We start from the raw sequence: 19,125 nt of genomic DNA on the forward strand, positions 1-19,125 counted from the left end.
CATTTCCTTAATATGCATTGGTAGATGTGTGTGTGACTGAGTTTTGATATGACAGAGAACACAGTGTAACACAGATACGGATACATTTTGATTAAAATAGTACAGTTTAATTTGACTATAATAGTAAACGAGCGTCTGCACTCAGGGTAAAAATAAAAGGAATCTACCTGTTATCCGTTGACTCTCCTACGGCTGTACAAGATCCGTGGACACTACCTGTAATCCGTTGACTCTCCTACGGCTGTACAAGATCCGTGGACACTACCTGTTATCCGTTGACTCTCCTACGGCTGTACAAGATCCGTGGACACAGTTTTGACTCTCCCGTGCTCACATTAACTTTTCTACCACTATCATAGTATAAAGGATTACTTTTGTAGATTTTTGAGTGGTCAATTTAAGCAGTGTATGCATTTGTTTCAAACAACGAAACCAGATCCATGATCTTAAGCAACCATTGAATGATTTTAGGTTTAAAATAAAGCCATTGCTTCATGATATTCACTGTACCCTTTTGCAATAACCAGCACTTTTTAATGCCATTGGTCAGTCACCTATAGGTATAGATTTACTTACTTCCAAATACCATATATACTCAAATGTAAGCCAACCTGAATGTCAGTCGAGGCACCTAACTTTTCCACAAGAACTGCATTAAAAATGTGCTGAAAAACTCGGTTTATACATGAGTATATATGGTACTTTAAAACTTATTGGAATGAGACCTACATTTTAATGCATGGCCTGAAAATTCAATAAATATTTAGAACTGATATTTACCCTATCTGAAAATTCTCTAAGTAATATAAATAGAGTTGCTTGTGCAGAATGCCTTACAAATTGTTGTTCCTTGGCTTCAATGCATGACCTGCTGGAGTCTGACACTGCTGAAGAATCCTGCTATCACTGTTGTATCAAAAGCAAACACAGGCCTTTTAGAAAATTATATTCTCCACCATTACCAGTCTATGTAAGTGAATATACAGTAGATTATAACAGAATATTCTGACTTTTATTGGTATTCTTTTGTGATTTCCATGAGTTATGAGATAATGCATTCACTATTTTTATTTCCTTGTTGGAATATTTTAAAATATTGCCTTGCCTTTATTTATAAAAATTTCAGAGCACCAGTATAATAAACAAACTGTGAAATTGAAATCTATGAAGTTGAAGATGATAAACACGTCCCAGCACCTGCGATGTGTGAGAGAGTTCCAGGTGGCAGAACACTGCTTGCTGAAAGGGAGCACAATGTGAAGCCCTTGTTGAAGAAAAAGGACTGCGGCTTCAGTATGGATTGTAATTCAACGTAAAGAAGATCAAAATCCTCACAACTGGGCCAATCGTTAACATCATAATAAATGGAGAAGAGGTAGAAGTTGTAAGGAATTTTGTCTTTCTTGAATCCACAATCAATGCTCATGGAAGCAGCAGTCAAGGCATCAAAAACATGTAGCCTTGGGAAAATGTGCTGCACAAGATCGCTTCAGGGTATTGAAAAACGTGGGTGTTACCTTGAGGACTAAGGTTCACCTGGCCCACACCTTGGTATGTTCAATTGACTCATATGCAGATGAAAGGTGGTCATTGAATAAAGATGAATTTCTAGACTTGAATTGTGGTTCTGGAGAAAATATTGAAATACTATGGACTGATAAAAGACAAACCTGTTGATCTCGGAAGAAGTAAAGCTAGAGTGCTTCTTAGAAGCAAAGATACCCAGACTTTGTCTTACATCATTTGGACATGTCAGGAGTGGCAGGTCCCTGGAGAAGGACATTATTTTAGGCACTGAAGGAAAGGGTGGCCATCAAGGGGATGGCCTGACACTGTAGCTGCAACAGCAGGCTCAGGCACAGGGACGGTAACTAGAATGGCAGAGGACTGGGCGAAATTCATTCTGATGCGCCTCATGCTACTATGGATAGGAACGTTAACAACAACAACATTGCTGTGAATCAGGATGGACTCTACACCAGTGGCTTTGTTTTTGCATGAATAAATAAAGAAAGAAAACTTCATATGTCTAAATGAATTCGTCCAAAGTGTGTAAGAAAAAGTCTTGCCATCTTTGCCTCTAAAGAGCATGCTGGTCATACTTCTTTCAAGACAGATTTGTAATGTATCAACTCTTTGGTCTTCCTTATTCAGTGTCCAGCTTTCAGGAGGCAATCGAAAGAAATCTTTTGCACATCTTTAAAACCATATTATAACAATTAAAATAACTTCTAACCCATCTGTAATATGTTTGACATCATAACATATATACATGTGGGTAACATTTTGTAAAATTTTGCATATATGTGTGGATTCATATTTATTGTAGCACATGCAACATATATTATTTTATGTTTTTTCTATCTATTTAGATGCTCTTTGCTTGAGGAGATTTTCCTGTCAGCACATATAGTTATAACTCACTGTTTTATTGGCTGACGAGGCACTCAGAATATACATATAAGCTTATCTTCTCACTCTTCTTTAAGGAATATTATATTTATGATCTTAAAATACAAAACTTTAATTTCAATTTTTCATTTATATTCAGAGCAGTATTATGGGCTGGACAATTTCATATGCCATTGGAATCTACTAATGTCTATGTTTGGTCCAATGAACAATGGCCAGTATAACAGAAATGCATGACAGAGGCATGATAACATATAACATATAAGGCTAAGGAAAAGAGCTTCCATAAAGGGTTCATCAGAAAAGAGATGTTTTCAGAACTCAATTTAAATTTTTTAACTTTTCTTTTACAGAATTTAAGAATTTTATTTAAATTGTAACAAATATTTGCTTATATACTGTTTGATACATAATAATGATCATTAAGATGGTAGAAGAATGACATACATTTTTCATTGTTTTTATACATATGGGTCCCATAAATTTGAGCTGTTTAATAGAAACTAACAGCAAATTCATTAGCATCAATTGGTGTAATGCATTATATATTAAATTATATAATGAATGCATTATATAGTATAATAAAATATTTTAAAATATTCTGGCAACCTAAGAAAAACTTTACATAAATGATTCTATGACACAAATTATTTTTGCAATTCTGTCATCTGCTGAAGATAATTTAAGAAATGATTGCAGTAGTACATCAACATCCCTTTGCCATAAATACAAGCCAGATTCAGAAGCAGACTTGAAATTAGCAATATTGTTGCTGATGTCAGATAGATCATAGCTGAAAGCAGAGAATTTAGTTAGATGTTTACCTGTCATTATTAACTATGCAAAGGCATTCAGCGGGGTGGGAGGCTCGTCCTCAAGATGAATGTCAAAGCAAAGCCTAGTCAAATTATAGCATCTTTCACTGACAGGGCATCAATGTAAGGGTGTGTGTCCTTTTCAAACCTAAGAATTCCAGGATGTGACAAGTTTCAGCTTCTCTTTCATTAGTTTACCTTGTGTGTTCCGGTCACATCTACCTTTCCCCCGCGTAGATCCCCACACTAGATTGCCACTGTCTTCTGTGGGGTAATAGATTCAGTCCTGGGGCCTGGGAGTGTGGGGAGCAAGAATTAGCTCACCTCATTATTTTTTCATCCCCTGAACAGCAGGGCTAGGGGAGAAAGTTATGTTATTCTCATATGAATGAGAAATGAGATGCTGAATAAGTCACAGAGAGAAAAATAAAACACCTGATGTATTTAAATTGATGTGTCTTAGAATATTGAAAACATTGAAAGGACCATGTACTACCCCAAGAAAAAACTAATTTGTTTTGAGATAATTAGTATAGCACAAATGCCCCTTTAAAGTCCAGATGGCTAGACTTCTCCTTACCTTTGCACCTGTTGCCAGTAGAATTACTGGACCTCTTGCTTGAGAAACAGTTCATGCTTAGTAAAGGTCACTGAAAAAAATTGAGACCTTCAATGATTTTGTTGACACAGCAGTGGAGAATACAGCATTGGTTGTGAGGATGGTGAAAGACTGGACATTGTTTTACTCTGATTCCCACAGGTTCTATATATTTCAGAATCACTTTGGCAATGCCGAACCACAATGTGCATATTGAAAATTCTAAGGAAATGCTTATATATAAGAACAACTTCATCTATCTTAAATTTCTCTATTACAAATAGATTGCTGCAATAAGATCAGGAAATTAGGGGAGAAGGAAAATGTAGCAGGAAGGACATCAGCTATACACAGGCTAAAAATTTTAGTTCTGTATACCAGGCAGTAGGTGAGACAAAAATGAAGATATTATATTAAAGATAAAAGGAAAAAACTACATCTAAAGTTACCAGCCAAAGTGTGTGTTGCTATTATAAATTGATAAAACTAATTTTAAATGGTAAATAAGCAAAGTTAACTGTAATTGATAACATTTATGTCTTTTCAACATATTTTATTACAGTAACAACAATGATACTGAACCCTTTCTATTACAGGAAGTGCATTTCATTTTCTAAGCTGAGTGAAAACTGGATATAATACGCTGAATGAAGCATCTGAGAGGTAAATTTCTCCACCGGTTTTGGAAAATAACAGTATTCGTGAATGCACAAGAAGAGGCCTGGCATTGTGGTATTTAAGCCATAAGTTGCTAACCCAAAGTAGATCATTTTTATGCTCCCAAGGCTCTAGGGGAGAAATGTGGGGCAGTCTGCCTATGTAAAGACTACAGCCCAGGAAACCCCATTGGGCAGTTCTATTCACTCCTATAGGGCCACTTTGACTCAGAGTCAACTCTACAGAAAAAGGTGTATATGCACAATTTACATTCATAATTTTGGATAAACATTGAGGAATTAAAAATAATATATTTTCACATTTAATATGTTCATATGTAGTCATGTTACATATTTTGAGATAATTTTAAATTTAACTTTCCCTACAGGTGAAAAATATTTTGTTTAGCTTTTCTTACAACCGCAACTCATCAACATAATTGGTGAGCAATTTTTTGTTCTCTTTATCTGTCAAGCCTTGCCATCTATCGTCGTCATACCCTACTAATGCTTACGAAACATCTCCATGTAATTTAAGAAGTCAATGTAGAATTATAATAATATAACCTCAAACATGATAATATAATATTTTCTTTCCTCAAAATCTTGATTTAGGCCTAAGGAATACAACAAAAATCCACCTATTATTTATATAAAAAAGAGCAAAAACACATTGTATATAAATAAGTGAGAACTTTTATTCAAACAAAGCAAGTCCAGCCTCATTAGTCAAGAAACCAAAAAGGAAAATTCTAAGATAATGTTACAAACAATAAATATTTATCATATAATATTATTAATCTAAATTGATATTTATTTTAAGCATGTTGGAATAGACAATATAATAGAAACATGTTGACCAAATGTTTTCAAAAAGAAGGCATATCCATTCGACATAAAATATAAATAACCAGGGGATAAAAATAAGTTCTCTAACTCTCCTTAAAATATTAAAAATTTGACTTCTGAGGCTTCTCCATCTTTCAAGCACTCATCTGACTTACAGATGAAGAACAGGATTTTTACTGAAGTAAATTTTAGTCAAACAGCCTCCTTTCAACATTGAAAGTTGTTTTGAGCTACATGAATTAATTATTTTTATGGTTCATGAATAAAATGGTTCTAGAGAATCCAAGCAAATGACACTTGTATCAAGAAAAATGGCTTACACGGGTGTAAGAGTTGGTAAATCCACCCCGGTTCAAATCCAGTTTGGATAAGATGTTTTTCTGGAGGCTCTTTCTGAACCAGGCAGCTCCTGGGACCAACAGGCACTTCTCAGTCCTAAGTGACCTTTACCTAGCAACGCTGTCAAGAAGTCAAGAGCAGCACATTTCCGGGGTGCGGTGCTTCATTTTATTTCTTGACTACTGCTTCCATGAGAATAGGTTTTGGATCAAGTAAGATAAAATTTTTGACAGCTTCATTCTTTTCTCTGATTATTAAAATGTTACCTATTGGTCAAGAGGTGAAGTTGTTGGGTTTTTTTACAGTTAGTTCCAATCCACACCGCAGGCAATCGCTCTTGGTATGTATCTGCAAGTCATTCAAGTCTTTTACTGCAGCAAGCAAGGTTGTACAATCTCCATATCACAGGTTTGTTAATAAACCTCCCTCAAATCCTGATGCCACATTCTTCTTCATATAATCCAGCTTTGCTGGTTACGTGTTCAATAGACAGATTAACTAAGTATGGGGAGAGATTACAACCTTGACACACACGTTTCTTGATTTTATTTTATTTTTTTAAATCATTTTATTGGGGGCTCATACAATTCTTATCACAATCCATACATACATCCATTGTGTCAAGCACATCTGTACATTTGTTGCCATCATCATTCTCAAAACATTTGCCTTCTACTTGAGCCCTTCATATCTGCACCTCATTTTCCTCCTCCCTCCCTACTCCCCCCTACCTCACGAAACTCTTCATCATTCATAAATTATTATTATTTTGTCATATATTACACTGTCCAATGTCTCCCCTGCCTTCTCTGCTGTCCCTTCCCCAGGGAGGAGGCTATACATAGATTCCTGTACTTAGTTCTCCCTTTCTACCCTACATTTTCTCCACCCTCCAGGCATTGCCACTCTCATCACTAGTCCTGGAGGAGTCATTGATCCTGGATTCCCTGTGTTTCCAGTTCAGTTGCTATTTGTACCTATGTACATCCTCTAGTCTAGCCAGATTTTCAAGGCATAATTGGGATCATGATATGGGGGGTGGAGGAGGAAGTATTTAAGAACTAGAGGAAAGTTATATTTTTCGTTACTACCCTGCACCCAGCCTGGTTCATCTCCTCCCCACAACCCTTCAGTAAGGGGTGTACTGTTGACTACCATTGGGCTTTGAGCCTCCACTCTGCACTCACCCACATTTTCAATAATATGATTTTTAGTTCCTTGATGCTTGATACCTGATCCCTTCAACAGCTCGTGGTCACACAGGCTGGTGTGTTTCTTCCATGTGGGCTTTGTTGCTTCTGAGTTCTATGGCTACTTGTTTATCTTTGAGCCTTTGAGACCCCAGATGCTAAAGACTTTTCTGGATTTGAAACCATGTAGTATTCCCTTGTTCTGTTAGAACAGCTGCTTTCTGATCCATGTACAGTTGCAGCCTAAGAACAATAGAGTGTACTGGAATCTCCATTCCTCTAAAGGTTTTAGCTATTTGGTTAAAGCTCATACAGCTGAATGACTTTAAATGCATACATACAAGGTAAGTAAACATCTTTGTGGTATTCTATTCTTTGAGCCAAGATTCAGCAATTCTATCACTTGTCCCACATCCTTTTCTAAATCCAGCCTGAATTCCTGGAAGTTCTCCGTCAGCATACTTCTGCAACTATTGGTAGATCTTCAGTAAAATTTCACTTGCATGTGACTTACTGATATTATTCTATAATTTCCAAAGCTTTATTTGGAAGGAGTATAAGTACAGATCTCTTCCAAATAGTTCACCAAGTAGCTCCCTTTCAAATTTCTTGGCACAGACAATGAATACTTGCGATGCTTCAGCAGTTTGTTGAACCATTTCAATTGGTATTTCTACCATGACTGCAACCTTGTTTTTATCTAACTTCTTCGGGGTAGCTTGAATTCCTTCCTTCAACCTTTTGATATTTTTCAATATGTTACCTCTTGAAATGATTGAATGTCAAGTAGTGTTTTTTGTTGTTGTTACAATGGCCCTGTATTATTTCCATTTCCTTTTGATACATTCTTTATCATTCAATATTTTGCCCAGAGAATATTTAAATATTGCAATTTGAGCCTGCATTTTTCTCTTTAGTGCTTTCAGTTTAATATATACTGAGTGAACTTTTAATTTTTGGTTTTCTAACTCTAAATCTTTGCACAATTCATTATAATGTTTTACTTTGTCTTCCCCAGCTGCCCACTGAGATTTTCTTTTCAGTTCTTCCACTTCAACATTTCTTCTTTATACCTTAACTTCCTGTGATTAGGAGCCATTTTCAATATTTTCTGACATGTACTTTGATCTTTTCTTTCTCTTCTGTCTTTTTTCTTTTTTTACTGTCATCTCATTTTATTATTTTCTTTAAGGTTCATCATTATGCAGGCAACATTGCATCAGGGGAGACTTACTTTGGCAAATATATGGTAATTCTGCCTGTGTCCTTTTCAACAGATAGTCTTTTGATTTTGTTTTTTTTCCAAAAAACATTTTATTGGGTGCCCTTTCAAATACAGTACCATCCCATAGGTCAACCACACCAAATAGTATTGGTCAAGTGCTGCTTCAATGAGTTTCCAAACATTCCCCTCCTTCTTGAGCTCCTTGATATCAGCTCCCCTCTTCCCTCCCTTCCCCCACCAGGAACCAGTGATCTTTATTATAATTGGGGTCTCTGTAGGTTTATCAATCCAAGGTTTCTTATATTGTAAAACAGAAAATCATAAAACAAAAATTCAAGAGGCTTAACCATAATGGCAAGCAAATTAGAGATAAACCCCAATATGAAAACAAAACAAACACAGAAAATATTGAAAATTAGATCAGGCCCAAAATGTATCAGACATGCTATTAACCATTCAAATCAGAATTTTTTTTCATTTTGATCTCCTATAGTCATCTCACCAATATTTTGTTTGATAGCTTATTCTCATTCCTAAATTATGGATAGAGGGAAGTCACTAGAGGCTATTTCCTGTAGAAATCTCACAAAATGATCCTTGAGTTCTTTAATATTGCCTCCCATACTATTATGGGCTTACATCAGTAATCTTATTAGACCTGCATATGTTCATTTGTATAATCAAGATCATTCGATTCAAGGAATACAAGATATAGGTACACACTTTAGAAACAGTAACAGGAGTAATGATTCCCGGAGGGTACGGTAAGAGGGGGGAAAGAGGGAAGGGAGAACTGATAGCAATGATGACAATATAGCCCCACTCAAGGGGAACAAATAACAGAATTGCTGGTCAATGTATACGGATGGTGTAAGACATGGCAGTAATAATAATAATAATATAATAAGGGTTCCTCAGAGTTGGGGGGAGGGCATGAAGGGGAGTTGACGTTAAAGAGTTCAAGAAGAAACATGTTTTGAAATGGTGGTGGCAGGAATTGTACAGTTATGCTTGATATAATTAAATTATGGATAATGGATAATAATTGGATTATGGATAAAAATAGTATGTGTAAGAGCTCCCAATAAAATTATTTTACAAAATGCATCTTGAGTTTTCACTATCATTCATAGTCTTCTGGAAATCAGAATCTCACAATTTAAGCTCTGATACTATTCACTCCTTCAGTTTGGGATTACAGAAATTACAATCCTTGTGTCCCAGATATTGGTATGCTTCTTCTATGTGCACCTAATGTGACATCTCACTCAGATGGCTGCTCGTTTGGAAATAAGCCTTTAAGACCTCAAACACTACTTTATCTGATAGCTGGTCATCATCTAATATCTTCACCATACTTTGTTATAGCACCCATATCTTATGTGTTTCCTTCATGAGGGTGAATATTGAGCAGGGCCATGTTGTAACAACTAATTGTTCTTAAATTGGAGCTAGGATTTAGTGTGAGTCCATAATTCATTCCTGGATCTATGTTTTTATCTGTATTTGGCTCCACTTTGAGTCTTCCTTGCTAATTTATGGTACAGAATATTATTGATCATCTCCCTGGCATGTTAGGGTCTTCCATTATTAGTGTCACTCATTACCCACTGATACTAATTTTTAAGACACCGTTGAGAGAGGGATATTGGACCAGTGTTGTCTAATCACATATCACAATACTTGAATTATTCACTGTACAGAAAAGTCTTTACAAGGTTTATGTTATTTACACAAACAACAGAAATTGACTGTTAGGAAAAATTTACAATAGTATTCACTGACAATGTCAATCACAGGTCTGCCAGAATTATATATATATATATATATATATATATATATATATATATATATATATATATATATATATATATATATATATATATATATATATATACTAGAACAAGTAGGGCATTGATGTACCAAGTCAATGTTTGTCTGATTACCAAAAGTGCAATACTCTTAGTGTAGCTGTCTTCTGTTTCTTTAAATCCAGACATTTTACGTAAGTTGCCAGGTAACAGGTGCGTTTGAAGTAGAGTTCAGTTCCCCTAAAGGAGTTTCCTCATAGGATCCCTCTGGTGTGACCTTTGGAGCATGTTGTGTGCCTTGAAGTTTCAGAATTCCATACTCTATGACACTTGGTCTGGCTCCCCAGGGAATTAACAGAAACTCAGGGCAATGTGGCTTGTTAGGTGCATATTAGCAGGCGTACTACCCTTCTTAGTGTCCTTATAAATATTGTTAGTCGTTTTCACCCACTTGAAAGTTGGTCCTCCCCTGTTTTCTAATAATAGACATGCATGTACTTATCTTCTCCCAAACGTGTCTGCTACTTTTTCCCTCTTGAGACTTGACTCTTCCATCAGCATGACTCATCCCTCTGATAAAGATGTCTAAGTGTCCCGGGGGACTGAGACATAACTGCATTGCAGCCACTAAGCCATCACCATCCTCTCCCCTTCCGTTGACATTTTGATCCCAGCTGATGTGAGGAGTCCTCTGCCAACATGACCTTCAGGATACACACCTAGCGAGGATGGTGCATAGATCATTGGCATCTGATAGGCTATGTACCAGGCTGTCTGGATACCCTGGCCAGCAACATGGATTCTCTGCAAGTCTGAGTTTGTGCATATTCTGTGGCTTATCCCCTACAGTCATGGGCTCACATATTATTTGCCCTTTGGTGATTGACTAATTTTACTCAGCACAATGTTTTCCAGAACTCTCCATGTCATGAGTTGTTTTGTGGTTTTGCTACTGTTATTGAGTGATGCTTAGTATTCCATTGTGTGTCATCAACCTTTGAAAATTGTCTACTCTGGTCCTGTGCCTACCTTCTAAGAAGGTTATTTGTTTTTCTCCTTTTGTAGGTTTGTAGTATTCTGTAGATTTTAGTAATTAGTCTCATATGTAATTGCTAAATATATTTTCCCAATCTGTGGGCTCTGGGTTAGGCAGGATTCCCTAGAGAAACAAAACCAGGACACTTATGCTTATTTATAAGTAGATAGATAGATAGATAGATAGATAGATAGATAGATAGATAGATAGATAGATAGATAGATAGATGGTAGAAGGTTTATACAGTGAGAAGGAATATAACAGCTAACTAGTCCACACAACTGTACAGAGGGCTCAGTACAATTCACTTCCGTGAAAGAGTTAATATACTGAAAGTCCTTCAACTCACATGAGTTGCAGGATCCACAGTAAAGGAAGCAGACAGGGGAGTTCTCCCTCAGGCAATGCAGACAGAGGCTGGGTGGGTCAGCAACAATCAGTAGCTCAGGAGCTTAGCAAAGTAGGCCCAGATGGGATATGGAATGCAAGCAATTCAAGGTTACAGGATCCACCAGACTCAACCTCAAGCAATATATGCACCAGTAGTGAGGCAAAGCAGGTCTTGAAGGAGCCTAAAGCTGTAGTGACACTATGGATTGCCTTTGCCCACAGGTAGTGTACCTCACAGGCTGAGGCATAAAGCTAGCTAAAACAGCAGCATGCTGGTCCAATCATCAGACTGAAAGAGAGAGGGGGACGTGCCTTGCAGAGCCACTTACATCTCTGCCCTCCAATCACACTACAACCTGATTAATCCCACATGTTCCTCTTGACCACGTTGGCACAATAAATCTATCACAGCCTCTCATTTTACTCTTTTGATTAAATTTTAAGCTGTACACAAGCATTTTGTTTTTAGTAGCTCTCATTCACCTGTTTTGCCTCCCACAGTGCACGCTTCCTTTGTTGTAATTGGTAGCCCATCCATGCCCTTCACTAGCATCCTTAGATTTGTCCGCATTTTCTTGTCGATGATTCGGATAGCTTTGGTTTTACATTTAGTTCTTTGAGCCACCTTGAGTTTGTTTTGTGCATGGGATGAGATATGAGTCTGATTTCATTCTTCTGCAGATGGATATGCAGTTTTTTCCAGCACCATTCATTGAAGAGGGCATCCCCTTCCCATTTGATGTCTATTGGGCATTTTCAGAAATAAGTAGTCTGTAGATGAATGTTTTTACCAAGTCCATTCTTGACATAATCTCTAAATTCAGTTAGGATAAGCTTAGGTCATATTTTACCTCTCATACATTAAAAATATTTCTTCAATTTATGTACATATGCTAAATTGATGATTTAGTCATTTTTTGTCCCTGGCCTTGTTTTGGCTGCTGATTTTGAGCTTTATTGTTATCTTTTCCCACAGATGTAGTCAATTTGATTTCTATGTATTTTATCTCATGAGGTGCATTCATTTTGTTGGAAAAAGGTGTTTGCAATGGAGTCTTTGAGTTTATAAAATTCATTCATGTGATATCAAGATTACTGTCTATCACCAAGGCCATATTTTAAAACTCATTGATTAGCAGACAATCTTTTGTTTTTGTTTCCAACTTCTGCATTCTGTTCACAAGTAAATATCAATGCATCCTGATTGAATATTTGATTAATTTTAAACTGAAGAAGTTGGTAGAATTATTCAATTTATTAATTATTGGTTATTGGCTGAAAAATTATAATAATTAACTGAATGTTCTTGCAGGTTTATATATAGTATCATTTAACTGTACTTGCTTAACCAACAGAACCACCAGGACCCCATATATATATGAATACATATATTCAAATATAAGTTTAAAAAAATTCATTCAAAAAGTTAATTAAATTGTTATAGAATTAAATTGTTATAGAATATTTACATGGACTTTTTGAAGTGCCTTCATAGACATAAGGAAGAAAGCATATTCAAAATCTTTTTTTAAATCATTTTATTAGGGTCTCATACAACTCTTATCACAGTCCATATATCCATCCATTGTGTCAAGCACACTTGTACATATTTTGCCATCATAATTTTCAAAACATTTTCTTTCTACTTGAGCCAATGGTGCCAACTCCTTACTCTTTTCCCTCCCTTCCCTACCCTCTCTCCCTCATGAACCCTTGATAATTCATAAATTATTATTTTTTTTCATATCTTACAATGACCAATGTCTTCCTTCACCCATTTTTCTATTGCCTATCCCCCTGGAAGGAGGTTATACCTAGATCATTGTGATCGGTTCCCCCTATTTTCCCACACCTTCTACTTCCCCTACTGGTATGCCTACTCTCAATATTGGCCCTGAGGGGTTTATCTGTCTGTGTTTCTAGCTCTTATCTGTACCCACGATGATGCTCTTGTCTAGCCAGATTTGTAAGGTAGAATTGGGGTCATGATAATGGGTGGAGGAGGAAGCATTAAAGAACTAGAGGAAAGTTGTATTTTTCATTGATTCTATATTGTACCCTGGCTGACCATTCTCCTCCCCATGACCCTTTTGTAAGGGGATGTCCAGTTGCCTACAGATTGGCTTTGGATCTCCACTCCACACTCCCCCTCATTCACAATGATATTATTTTTGGTTTTGAGTGTTTTATGCCTGATACCTGGTTCTCTGGACACCTCATGATCACAAAGACTGGTGTACTTCTTCCATGTGGGTTTTGTTGCTTCTCAGCTAGATGGCCACTTGTTTATCTTCAAGCCTTTAAACCCCAAATGCTATCACTTTTGATAGCCAGGCACCATCAGCTTTTTTCACCACATTTGCTTATGCACTCACTTTGTTTTCAGTGATCATGTCAGGAAGGTAAGCATCATGGAATGCCAAGTTAATAGAACAAAGTGTTCTTGCATTGAGGTTGTACTTGAGTAGAGGCCCAATGTTCATCTGTGCTTTAATACAAAACCTATCAATATATTTACATAGATCTATTTCCCCATCATCATATCAAAATATATTTACATATGTACATGCCTGTATTTAGAACTCTACAAATACCCTTTGCCTCCTAGTTCTTTTCTCTATTTCCTTTTACTTTCCTCTTGTACCAGTACCATGTTCAGCCTTCATTTGGGTTTCAGTAAACCCTTTCCATTACATTGCCCTTCATCAAGTCCTACCAGTCCCCCTACACCTTCCTCATCATCTATTTTAGATAACTTGTTGTTCCCTTGTCCCTGGGTTTGTTAACACCACCTTTATTAAATAGTTCTGCTGAATTTTATGTTGGTTAGTGTTTAGGTAGTTCTGAGAAGGATGATATTAGGTCTTTTAATTTCAAATAACTAAATGCAACTTATTTTGTCTTTAAAATATTTATGGCAAATTTCCTCTTTTATTTAAGTGGAGCCTCCTTTAAGCTAGTGTTTTTCATATGGAGATAGGCATTATTTTTTACATGTGGTTTTATAAGAAGTACAGATATCTGTCTGTTTTAATTTTCTGTTGCTGAATGACAATTACCAAAAACTTGATAGAGTAAAGCATTACCCTTTTATTATTTAGTATTTAAGACATTTTTATTTGTTTTTTTTTACATTGACTCTGAGCAGAGCCTAACAATCCTATGCTGCAGATTTTAAAAAGCTAAATTATCAGTCAAGATATCTTTTCATTAGAGTTATTAAATGAATAGAGAAAATTTTCAGAATATAATTTGTAATGGTTAGTTCACTGTTTTAATACTTGGAGTGACGGGGAATTCCTGCTTCTTTTAGTCTCTGCGCTTCGGGAGGCCATAGGCACTCCTTAAGGACTTACCTTTTGGTCAGGGCTCTGCAGAACAATTCCCCATTGGGGTAATTTGATAACCAATAATTCGGAACTTTAAATCACATGTGCAAAACCACTTCACCTTTTTCATTTTCTAATGGTGCAAGTTACAACTCCACCACATGGAGAAGGGGTTATTCTATGATGAAACATTTGTGTCCAAGAGAGTGAATACCCATAAAAGAAAGAGCTTCTCCAAGTTTAATGAACATCACTATATCATACTGTATGAGAAACAGATGTTTGAATTACGATGTGAAATCTCAATTTTTATTTCCTCTATAAAAATTATGTACAACGATTTTATAAATAAACTTTAGTATTTCTTGCTATTTTTGAAAATAAGTACAATCTATTGACCTAGAAATAGTTTGTCCATTTGGGGTCAGGAGATTTATTTTTACATGCCATTAAACAGCTAATTTTCTTATTAATTGAATTATTCTTATTATGAATCCTCTTTAGATCTTTCACATTTAAAATAGTTACCATTAATAAATGGACAAGTCATTTTAAGTCTCTCACCAAAATATATGTAATTTTTCATTAGTTATTTGCCTAAAAATAAAAGTTAGAGTTTATATCATCAATACAAAAGGGCAATCACAGCATCAAAAAGAAATTATGTTTCACCCTGAAGAAACCTAAAATAATAGTCTCTTGATTACAGTTTTTTGAACAGATATCTACTTTAAATTTTTCAGAGTGTATCAGAATTTCCATAACTCTAGGTTTGTGAATAACAGAGGGGTTTGTGAACCTGTTTGATCAAGATCAAACAGGGCAAAAATTAATTACAATGGACAATACAATTATGAAAGACATGTATTACATAAATCTGCTTCAATACTCTTTATTTTTGTGTTAATGGCCTATTTTCTGAACATATGAAAAATATTTTTTTCTTTCTTACTAAGGTATCTGACACACAATTTTATAAATTCTAATGTGAATGCAAATTAATAATTTTTTTCAAAAGTGTTTGATGCTTGGGATTTCAGAAATGTTTCCTAATTTTTCTTAGGAATAGTATCAAGATCTGTATGTTTCTAGATTCAGTAGGAATCTGTCCTCTAGGCTTTGTATGGAGGATTATATCATAGAAGGTCAATTTACCTAGTTGGGTGAGAAAACAATTTTAGGGACTAACACTTAAATGTAATTATGGAGTCAATATCTATAAAGTCCTCTGGGGAAACTGCCCTGTTAGCAGCTTTCCACAGTCTCAAACTTCTAAGCTATCAGGATGATCACTTGTTGACAGGTCAGGAAGCTGAGAGAATAGGAGAGATGCAGAAGAAAAGAATTTACCCAAATGACTCGGTTAGGTTGGATCTTCCAGAGAAACAACACCAATTACACTTGGATGTGTTGTTGTTAGGCCCAGTCAAGTCTGTTCCAATTCATAGGGACCCCATGCATAACACACACAAGCACTGTCCAGGACTATGCTATCTTCTTTTCGTTGAGTTGGAATCCATATCAATTCCTGCAATATGAATCAAAGGCTGCAATCCTTGATCTCCACCATCCCGTGCTTCAAGGGCCCCCTCACTTTCAGCAAGCAAGGTTGTTGTCATCTGTGTATGACAGTTGTTAGGAATTGTTCTCCCAATCCTGAAGCCATGCTCTTCTTTTTGTAGTCCTGCTCCTCTGATTAATTGTTTAGCATTCAAATTGATACATATAATGAAAGAATACAAACTGAATGCACACCCTGTCTGATATTAAACCACACAGTATCCCCTGCCCTGCCCTTCTGAATGACCACCTCTTGGTCCATATACAGATTCACATAACCACAAAGACACAATGAAGTGCTCCAGATTTTTATTCTTCTCAAGGCTAGTCATAGTTTGTTATGCTCAACTCAGTCAAATATGTTTGAATAGTCAGTAAAACACAAGTAAATAACTTTCTAATATTTTCTGCTTTGAGCCAAGATCCATTTGAGATGAACAATGATATCCCTTGTTCCATATCCTCTTCTGAAACCAGTCTAAATTTCAGAGTTTCTGGTAGCTACTTGTAAATGTACTGCTGTAACAATTGTTTAATGATCTTCAGCAAAATTTATTTTAATGTTACATTTATTATATTGTTCTATAATATATTCATTCATTGTATTGGGTCACCTTTCTTTGGAATGGGGACAAATATAGATATTATCCCATCAATTAGCCAGGTGTGGTTGTTGCTGTCAGGTGCCATAGGAGAATGCTGGCCTACCAAAGTTGACCTAACAATCACAATGACAAAAAAATGGCAGAGAGATATGAAATAAGGGAAAGAAACTTCTAGTGGACTTCTGAAAGGCCAAACTGATGTCTTGGAACAAGTGCAGCCAGAGAGCCCCTGAGAAGCAATGATGGAGAAACTGTGTCTTGCATAATTTGGATGTGTAGTCTTGAGAGACCAGTCCCTAAAGAAGGATATCATGTTTGTTGAATCACAGCGGTGACAAAGGAGAGGAAGTCACTCCAGGAAATGGATTGACCCTGTAGCTTCAACAATGGGCTTAACCATAGGGACAGTTCTGAGGATGGCACAATCCAGGCAATGCTTCATTCTGTGGTTCGTAGGCTCACTAGGAGTTGCAATTGACTGGATAGCACCTAACCCCTTCCAGGGATATTAATGGTAGTTTCAGCAATATCTGATTTTTGCTTTGATTTGATTTTTGCTTTGATTTGATTTTGCCAGTGCTTAGATGCTTGCAATGCCACTGGATCCACAAGGCTTCCCACCCACTGGCCTGTGATCTTCCTGAATTCAGCATCATTGCATGCATTTTGTGAGTCTGAAGAGGACTTTATAGATTATTATCAGACATATGGGTTAATATCAGACTTATGGAGTTGATCTGGACTGGGCTGGGCTGTTTTCTCAATATTCAATTACTCTTGTATATAAAGCTCTTCCTAATCCACATATGAGTATCTATGAATTTGTTTCTCTACTCCTCCCAGATAAACACACTCATAAAACAAAACAAAAAACCCTAAATGAAGATAAATTAAAAAGCTAAGTGTAACCACTATAACTATAAAATCAATTAAAGAATAGGGATAAACCTAAGGTCCCTAATACATAACATAAGCACCCTACCAACATAAAGAAAACAACCCCCACACAGCAGACAAAACAAAAAAACTGGGATATCCTAAAACTATGAAATTATGTGCAACAAAAGACTTTCAGAAGTAAAAAGAGAACCCTACGACGGGGCAAATTTGGGGGCAACAATAAATTTGATAAAGAGATAACTTCAAAATCTAAGCATGTTTCTTTTAGGGCAAAATCATTTTCCTGACCTTTTAGAATAATGGTCTCCTACCATATTTACCCTTTTGGGATTGACTAATTTCAGTAAGCAAAATATAGTCTAGGTGTATTCATGCTACACATTCTTTTGCAGATTTGTTATGATTCTTTACCATCACATAGTATAACATTGTAAGAATGTACAAACATTTATTTATCCATCTTCTTCTGATGGACATTTAGGACATTTCCATCTTTTTGCTACTTTGAAAAGTCCTGACATCACATGGATCTGTGTACATCTATTTGCATCGAAGCTCTTAATCCTCTAGGCTATCGCTGAAGTACAGGGAATCCTGGGACATGTTGCATATCCAATCCTAACTCTTTTAGCGAGCATCGTGCTGCTTTCCCTAGGGGTTGCCACATGTCACAGTCCCCCCAGCGATGTATGAGGGCTCCGATCTCCCTATGTCCTTATCTCAGCTTGTTGTAGTTTTGTTTTCAACTCTGCTATTAATGGTGGGTGCAGCAATATCTCATTTTTGTTTTGATGTTCACTATCATAATTGAATAATTGTGAGCATTTCTTCATATGTTGGCACCTAATGTCTTCTTGGATGAAATGCCTATTTATGTCCTCTTTCTATTTCTAATTGGATTAGTTATATTTTTCTTGTAAAGTTTTCTAAATATTTTAGAGTTCAGCTCTTGTTTAATATGCCATTATGAAAACAAGCAAACAAAAAAAACCTTTTCCAGTCACTGGATTCTCTTTTTTTTCCTTTGTTGAAATCAGTTCTCTTTCTCAGTGGTTGCCCAAGACTGTGTGGGAATTGCACCCGATCTGATCCTGCCACTCCGAGGCAAAACACTAAAGGGGTGCAACAGAACAGCAAGGGAATGGAGTGGCGAGGCCCCCAGGGAATGCTGAAGGTGGACTTTGGGGACAGGGCATGGGGTCCCAACAGACTGGACTACAAAACACTCCTAAAGGCCAACAAACAGTCCTTGCACTAACGAAAAGCTTTTCATTCTTGTTGTGTTTTCTTTTTGTCATTGGTCTGTTGTTTTGTTGTATATTGTTGCTTGATCTTGCTCTGTCTTGTTTTTGTGCATGTTACTATCTCCGAGGGTCTGTCTAAATAAGATAGACTGGATGAACAATCTGG

Source organism: Tenrec ecaudatus, chromosome 3 (assembly GCF_050624435.1).
Source record: "Tenrec ecaudatus isolate mTenEca1 chromosome 3, mTenEca1.hap1, whole genome shotgun sequence".
Lineage (NCBI taxonomy): Eukaryota > Metazoa > Chordata > Mammalia > Afrosoricida > Tenrecidae > Tenrec > Tenrec ecaudatus.